The sequence below is a fragment of the Triticum dicoccoides genome, chromosome 1A, assembly GCF_002162155.2.
Source record: "Triticum dicoccoides isolate Atlit2015 ecotype Zavitan chromosome 1A, WEW_v2.0, whole genome shotgun sequence".
NCBI lineage: Eukaryota > Viridiplantae > Streptophyta > Magnoliopsida > Poales > Poaceae > Triticum > Triticum dicoccoides.
In genome coordinates this window covers 286,412,924-286,421,750 of record NC_041380.1, presented here as the reverse complement: position 1 = coordinate 286,421,750, position 8,827 = coordinate 286,412,924, and positions in this window count along the sequence as shown.

Below are 8,827 nucleotides of genomic sequence, written 5' to 3'. Positions count from 1 at the left end.
GTACATCTCCTACCATTGTAACCGACTCTTTGTAACCCTAGCCCTCTCCGGTGTCTATATAAACAAGAGAGTTTTAGTCCATAGGACGAACAACAATCATACCATAGGCTAGCTTCTAGGGTTTAACCTCTCTGATCTCGTGGTAGATCTACTCTTGTACTACCCATATCATCAATATTAATCAAGCAGGACGTAGGGTTTTACCTCCATCAAGAGGGCCGGAACCTGGGTAAAACATCGTGTCCCCTGCCTCCTGTTACCATCCGGCCTAGACGCACAGTTCGGAACCCCCTACCCGAGATCCGCCGGTTTTGACACCGACATTGGTGCTTTCATTGAGAGTTCCTTTGTGTCATCACTTTTAGGCCCAATGGCTTCTCCGATCATCAACAGCGATGCAATCCAGGGTGAGACTTTTCTCCCCGAATAGATCTTCGTATTCGGCGGCTTTGCACTGCGGGCCAATTCGCTTGGTCATCTCGAGCAGATCGAAAGCTACGCCCCTGGCCATCAGGTCAGGTTTGGAAGTTTGAACTACATGGCCGACATCCGCGGAGACTTGATCTTCGACGGATTCAAGCCACAGCCGAGAGCGCCGCACTGTCACGATGGGCATGATTTAGCTCTGCCGCCGAATAGTGCCCTGGAGGCCGCACCTATGTCCGCTCCAACCCCTAGCTCGGAGCCAATCACACCAACCGAGGAAGGGTGGTTAGACACCGCCTCGGGGGCTGCAATCTCTACGGCGATCGAGCCGAACACCAGCCTTATTCTCTGCGAAGCCCGTGACTCCAAGGAGCCGGACTCCTCTCCAGGCTCCGAGACCTCCGCACCCCGACCGATCGAACCCGATTGGGCGCCGATCATGGAGTTCACCGCCGCGGACATTTTTGAGCACTCGCCCTTCGGCGATATTCTGAATTCACTAAAGTCTCTCTCTTTGTCAGGAGAGCCCTGGCCGGACTATGGTCGGCAAGGTTGGGATGCGGATGATGAAGAAATTCAAAGCCCACCCACCACCCACTTCATAGCCACTGTCGATGATTTAACCGACATGCTCGACTTCGACTCCGAAGACATCGACGGTATGGACGCCGATGCAGGAGACGATCAAGAACCAGCGCCTATAGGGCACTGGAAAGCCACCTCGTCGTATGATATATACATGGTGGAAACCCCAAAAGAAGGCAATGGCGATGGAACAGCGGAGGATGACCCCTCCAAGAAGCAGCCTAAGCGCCGGCATTAGCGGCGCTGCTCTAAATCCCGCCAAAACAAAAATGGGGATTCCGGCACGGGGGATAATAACACCCCGGACAGTGCCGAAGACAACCACCTCCAGCAAAATTCAGCACAGGAGGATAGAGAAGCCAGCCCTCATGAGAGAGCGGGAGACAGAGAGGTCGAGGACGATAATTATATGCCTCCCTCCGAAGACGAGGCAAGCCTCGACGACGATGAATTTGTAGTGCCGGAGGATCCCATCGAACAAGAGCATTTCAAACGCAGGCTTATGGCCATGGCGAGCAGCCTCAAGAAAAAACAGCAACAGCTTAGAGCTGATCAAGATTTGCTAGCCGACAGATGGACTGAAGTCCTTGCAGCCGAAGAGTATGAACTCGAATGCCCCTCCAAGAGCCACCCAAAGCGCAGGTTGCTACCCCAATTAGAGGAGGAAGCACCTAAACCTACATCACCAATGCATGATGCGGCCGACCAGCCACTCCGTGGCGCGACAGAGAGGACTCTCGGCCCTCCACTCAAGCCGCACCCCGGCGCCGCTCAAAAACTACCAAGGCATGGGAAAATGCGCCAGACCTGTGAGATATATTGGAGGACAAGGCAAGGCAAACAAGATCGATCTACAGATCACGTGGGCGCCCCACGGCAGGAGACGGTACTCGTCACGCCGGATACAGTAAATCCGCCCGGGCCGAACACAGTAGACAAAGCTCGTTTGAGCTGCGTCGTGATGTAGCCCAATACAGAGGCGCCGCACACCCACTATGCTTCACAGATGAAGTAATGGATCATCAAATGCCCGAGGGTTTCGAACCCATGAACATCGAATCATACGATGGCACAACAGATCATGCGGTATGGATGGAGGACTGTCTCCTTCATATCCACATGGCCCGCGGTGATGACCTACATGCCATCAAATACCTCCCCCTCAAGCTTAATGGACCAGCCCGGCATTGTCTTAACAGGTTGCCAGCAGAATCAATTGGTTGTTGGGAGGACCTGGAAGCCGCATTCCTCGACAATTTCCAGGGAACTTATGTGCGACCACCAGACGCCGATGACCTAAGCCACATAATTCAGCAGCCAGAGGAATTGGCCAGACAATTCTGGACACGGTTCCTAACCAAGAAAAATCAAATCGTCGACTGTCCGGACGCAGAGGCCCTAGCAGCCTTCAAGCATAACATCCGCAACGAGTGGCTTGCACAGCACCTAGGACAGGAAAAGCTGAAATCTATGGCAGCCCTCACGACACTTATGACCCGCTTTTGCGCGGGAGAAGACAGCTGGCTAGCTCGCAGCAATAACATGACCAAGAGCCCTGGTAATTCGGATACCAAGGACAGCAGTGGCAGGTCGCGTCGCAACAAGCAAAAGCGCCGCATTAACGGCGACAATGCTGAGGATACGGCAGTTAGTGCCGGATTCAGAGGCTCTAAACCCGGTCAGCGGAAAAAGCCATTCAAAAGAAATACTCCGGGCCCATCCAGTTTGGACCGAATACTCGACCGCTCATGCCAGATACATGGCACCCCCAAAAAACTAGCCAATCACACCAACAGGGATTGTTGGGTGTTCAAGCAGGCAGGCAAATTAAATGCCGAAAGCAGAGACAAGGGGCTGCATAGCGATGACGAGGAGGAGCCCCGGTCACCGAACAATAGTGGACAGAAAGGCTTTCCCCCACAAGTGCGGATGGTGAACATGATATACACAACCCACGTCCCTAAGAGGGAGCGGAAGCATGCGCTAAGGGACGTATATGCGATGGAGCCAGTCACCCCAAAGTTCAACCCATGGTCTTCCTGCCTGATCACTTTTGATCAAAGGGACCACCCCACTAGCATCCATCATGGCGGATTCGTCGCATTGGTTCTAGACCCAATTATTGACGGATTTCACCTCACTAGAGTCCTTATGGACGGCAGCAGCAGCCTGAACCTGCTTTACCAGGATATAGTGCAGAAAATGGGCATCGATCCCTCGAGGATTAAACCTACTAGAACAACCTTTAAAGGCGTCATACCAGGTGTAGAGGCCAACTATACAGGCTCAATTACACTTGAAGTGGTCTTCGGATCTCCGGATAATTTCCGAAGCGAGGAGTTAATCTTCGACATAGTCCCGTTCCGCAGTGGCTATCACGCACTGCTCGGGCGAACCGCATTTGCCAAGTTCAATGCGGTGCCGCACTACGCATACCTCAAGCTCAAGATGCCAGGCCCTCGAGGAGTCATCGCGGTCAATGGAAACACCGAACGCTCTCTCCGAATGGAGGAGCATACGGCGGCTATCGCAGCGGAAGTACAAAGCAGCCTCCCAAGGCAATTCTCCAGTCCGGCCATTAAACATCCGGACACCATCAAGCGCGCCCGGACTAACCTACAACAAGACCGCCTGGCACGTTTCGAGCAAGCGTAGCAATGTGGCCCCAACCCCAACCCTCGCGAACTTGTGAAACTAGTGTTGCGCGTACATAACTATGCTCTAGAAATACCATGGGCACAGGGGAAGGGGCACCATCACGGCACGCCCAAAACGCGGCTTAAACCGCACTAGGGGCTGCCAATTTCTTAAATTTTCTCTTATTTTCAGGACTCCATTCTTCGGAAGGCTTGTCCGGCAGTACAATTGCCGCACAAACGATACAACCAGGGAAGCAAAAAGCTACGCCGCACTACGGAACCCTAAGGCGGTCTCTATAACGAGCAGTACACCTGTTTCGCATAACATCCCGCAGCTCGCCCCTGGAAAGGACATATTTGATAGTCCCATCTTTTGCTTATCGCACTATTTGTATCGTTCTGCTTTGATCGCAGCTTTTTTAAATAAACAATGCATAGCTTCCGTCTATTATTGCATTACCTCTTTTTTACGAATATATGTTCATTAATGACATGTTGCACCCGTACACTTTGGTACGGCCAATATGCTAGGGGCTTAAGTACCCCACAACATGGTGTGAGAAGTCCAAACACTTTCACAAGTGTGGCACCCCGAACTTATAGCATTATATGCATCGGCTCCGAATCATGTCTTGGGTCAATAGTTGGGTTTGCCCGGCTCCTATGTTTTGGTACCTTATGTTCCGTTATATCGGCTAAGGTAGCACTAGGAGAACTACTGCGATTGTGCCCCAGTTGAGCTGGGCTAAGCACCTCAGTAGAGAAAGCTAAAACTGACCGTCATGATAAGGCGAGAGCTGGTCGCTGTTCGAGAGGTTTTCGAGTCCCTAAAGACTTATGCCGCTTAGAGCGAGGAGTCGGCTTTGTCCGTCCTAGGCGTGGATAGCGCCCCGAACTCGGTCTTCCGAACACTAGGGGCTTCACCGAAATTTAAAATTATAGAATTCTATGGCTAAGTGAGAGTGTTCAAGCATTATAGTTTGATTGCCTTGTTCGTTGTGTTGAGCGCCTCCCTCGAAGGACCCAAGAATGGGAAAAAGAGCGCTCATGTTTATCCCGAACACCCCAGCACTCGTGCCATGTGGGCAGAAGCCGACGACTCGCCATCTCTCAAATTTGATAAACGGCCGCACAGAAGGTAATATTTTAAATTCAAAAAGAATTGCTTAGCGCACATGAACAAGTTTTCAGCGCACAGGATAAAATGAGCGAGTTCACTGAAAAATTACATTCATGGAACATTCATCCGCCATAAGGAGGGCCCCCTTCAGAACGCCCTCATAATACATCTCGGTCTTGCGATGCTCCTTGCCCGGCGGTGGCCCGTCCTTCACAAGCTTCTCAGCATCCAGCTTGCCCCAGTGCACCTTCGCACGGGCAAGCGCCCTACGGGCACCCTCGATGCATACGGAGCGCTTGATGACTTCGAGCCTTGGATAGGCCTCCACCAGCCGCCTCACCAGCCCGAAGTAGCTCCCAGGCATGGCCTCTCCAGGCCACAGCCGGACTATGAGGCCCTTCATGGCCTGTTTGGCCACCTTATGGAGCTCAACCAGCTGTTTCAGCTGGTCGCTTAAGGCCACCGGGTGTTCGGCCTCAACATACTGAGACCAGAACACCTTCTCCGTTGAGCTTCCCTCCTCGGCTCGGTAGAAGGCGGCGGCATCCGACACGTTATGGGGCAAGTCTGCGAATGCTTCTAGAGAGCTCCGGATTCGGGTAAGTGACAAGTAATTCACTTTTACGTGCTTGCTTTGCATAAAGAATGCCTTACCCGCCGCTATCTTTTTTATTGCCTCAACCTCCTGGAGGGCCTTCTGGGCTTTGGCCTTGGCAGACTTGGCATCTTCAATGGCCGCCGCGAGCTCAGAATCTCGCATCTTCGAGTGAAGCTCCAAACTCTCATGTTTTTTCATGAGAGCCTGGAGCTCTTGCCGCACCTCGCCAACCTGTGTCTCATGCTTCTCCCGCTCGGTGTGCTCCGTGGCCGCCCTCTTTTCGGCCTCGGACAGCGCTTGCTTAAGGGTCGCCACCTCAGTTGTGGCCCCTACAATAGCCGCGTTAATCCTGTCACTTTTTGCAATTGCACCTTTCACATATTTCAATAAGGTATTTCTTACCTTCCTTCTCCTCGAGCTGCTGCTTGGCTAGCAGCGAAGCCTGCATACACATATTGACTTGATCATGTTAGACTCCTGCGAATGTTATTAGATCCTCTATTCAGCTTTTCTTTCCGAACGCCCAACAGAGCATCAGGGGCTACTGTCTATGCGGTAATATTTTTACATATCCTTTACTTACCTCAAAGCCTGTAAGAAGGCTGGCACAGGCTTTAGTCAGTCCGCTCTTGGTGGACTGAACCTTCTGGATCACCGCACTCATAATAGGCGGTGCTCCTCATCGATGGAGGCGCCGTTAAGCGTCTCCAGCAAACTGTCCGGTGCCTCCGGTTGGACGGAGGTCACCGTCTCGGTAGGCTTGCTTCTCTTGGAAGGAGGCTGCCTACCAGGGTCCGGAACCATTGAAGGTTCCGGCGCGGTGTCCGGCTCAAGGATGGACTTGGAGCCCTTGGGGGTTCTATCCCCTTTACGCCTGGAGTCCGGGAGGTTGCCTTGCGGCGCCTCCAGGACCACCTCCTCCTGGCTTGGAACCTGTTGGGACGCCACCTTGGTGCCATCCGTAGGGTGGGGGGAGGAAGCCATCGGAAGCAAATTCACATCCGACGAATCCAGGGAGCCACTCGATGACTCGTCGAGCCCGGCCTTGGGCGGACTGCACAATCATGTTCGACGTAAGGAAAAATTGTGCAATGGGGGAATACTATGAATCACTCTGGTATCTGGATAATTACGATCTCGCTAGGGGCTTGGCCCTGTGCGGCCACTCCTCTTCGACGTCATCGGCGTTGGTGGAGTAGTCCGGAGCAAGGGTCTTCCCCCTCTTGGACCCTTCGGCCTCCCCGGTTGGGGCGGCCTTCCTTTTCTTCCCTTCCCCCACTGGAGGGGGAGAGGTCTCTTCTTCCTCCTCCTTGTCTTCATGGGAGGAGTGCGCCTTGGAGTCGTCGGATGATGAACCCGACACCTCCTGGCGCCGGGCACTCTTTCGAGTCCCCGTGGCCTTCTTCTTGGCCTTCTTCTTCGGCACCACGTAGGGTGCCGGAACAAGCAGCTTCGCCAAGCGAGCGTCCGCTGGGCCTTCGGGCAAAGGAGCCAGACAGTTGATCTGTCCGGACATCTCTTGCCAATCCTGTCAAAGGTGAGGGAGCTTAGATCCCTCATGGAGTCAAACTATGAAAAACTAATACCCTGTAAAAGGTAAAAACAGCTTACCGCACGAGCATGACGCTGCGTGCTGAATCCGCAATCCTCGGTAGCGGATGCGGGGGCCTCGGCACCCTTGAACAGCACCTTCCAGGCATCTTCGTACGTCGTGTCAAAGAGCCTGCTCAGAGTTCGGTGCCGTGCCGGGTCGAACTCCCACAGGTTGAAAGCCCGTTGTTGACACGGGAGGATCCGGCGGATGAGCATAACCTGGACTACGTTGACAAGTTTGAGCTTCCTGTCCACCAAGGTTTGGACGCATGTTTGGAGTCTGGTCAACTCTCCTTTTTTACACCACGACAGGCCCGTCTCTTTCTAGGAGGCGAGCCGCGTAGGGGGTCCGGATTGGAACTCGGGGGCTGCGACCCATTCAGGGTCGCGCGGCTCAGTGATGGAAAACCACCCCGACTGCCACCTCTTTAGGGACTCCACGAAGGAGCCCTCGAACCATAGGACGTTGGGCATCTTGCCCACCATGGCACCTCCGCACTCCGCTTGGGTGCCGCGCTCCACCTTCGGCTTGACATTGAAAGTCTTGAGCCATAGGCCAAAATGGGGGCGGATGCAGAAGAAAGCCTCGCACACGATGATAAACGCCGAGATGTTGAGGACAAAGTTCGGGGCCAGATCGTGGAAATCCAGGCCATAGTAGAACATGAGCCCCCGGACAAATGGGTGGAGAGGGAAGCCCAGTCCGCGGAGGAAATGGGGGAGGAACACCACCCTCTCATGGGGCCTAGGGGTGGGGATGAGCTGCCCCTCTTCGGGAAGCCGGTGTGCAATGTCATTAGACAAGTATCCGGCCTTCCTCAGTCTTTTGATGTGTCCGTCCGTGACGGAGGAGACCATCCACTTGCCTCCCGCTCCGGACATGGCTGGAGAAGGTTGAGGTGGGGTGTGTTGACTTGGGCGCTGGAGCTCGAGTGTGCGGAAATGGATAGTCAAAGGAGGAAGAAGGCGTGGATGAAAAGGCGGATCCTTATCCCCTTATATGGGCGGACGCGACTATGCGCCCCCACCAGCCTGGTAAAACTCGCTTATCTCCCAAGCGCCGTAGTCAATGGCGCGGTTGGGTTACCCACGCCCGTATTGATGAGAATCCCGGAATAAGGGGACACGATCTCTGCTTTAACAAGACGTGCCAAGGAAACCACCTCGCTAAACGCGCTGAGGTAGAACAATAAAACGATTCAAATAAAGACTTGCCGTGGTGTGATGTCACGCTACGGAATACGTCAGCAGATTAGATTTGTGTAAATATTATTCTCTCTATGGCAATATGTTGAAACTTATTTTGCAGAGCTAGACACTACCTTTGTGTTTAAAATCTTCTATGAAGTACTTGGAGGAGGAACCCGCCTTGCAATGCCGAAGACAATCTGCGCGCCGGACTCATCGTCATTGAAGCCTGGTTCAGGGGCTACTGAGGGAGTCCTGGATTAGGGGGTGTCCCAATAGCCGGACTATATCTTCGGCCGGACTCCTTGACTATTAAGATACAAGATTGAAGACTTCATCCCGTGTCCGGAAGGGACTTTCCTTGGCGTGGAAGGCAAGCTTGGCGATATGGATATGTAGATCTCCTACCATTGTAACCGACTCTGTGTAACCCTAGCCCTCTCTGGTGTCTATATAAACCGGAGAGTTTTAGTCCGTAGGACGAACAACAATCATACCATAGGCTAGCTTCTAGGGTTTAGCCTCTCTGATCTCATGGTAGATCTACTCTTGTACTACCCATATCATCAATATTAATCAAGTAGGACGTAGGGTTTTACCTCCATCAAGAGGGCCCGAACCTGGGTAAAACATCGTGTCCCCTGCCTCGTGCTACCATCCGGCCTAGACGCACAGTTC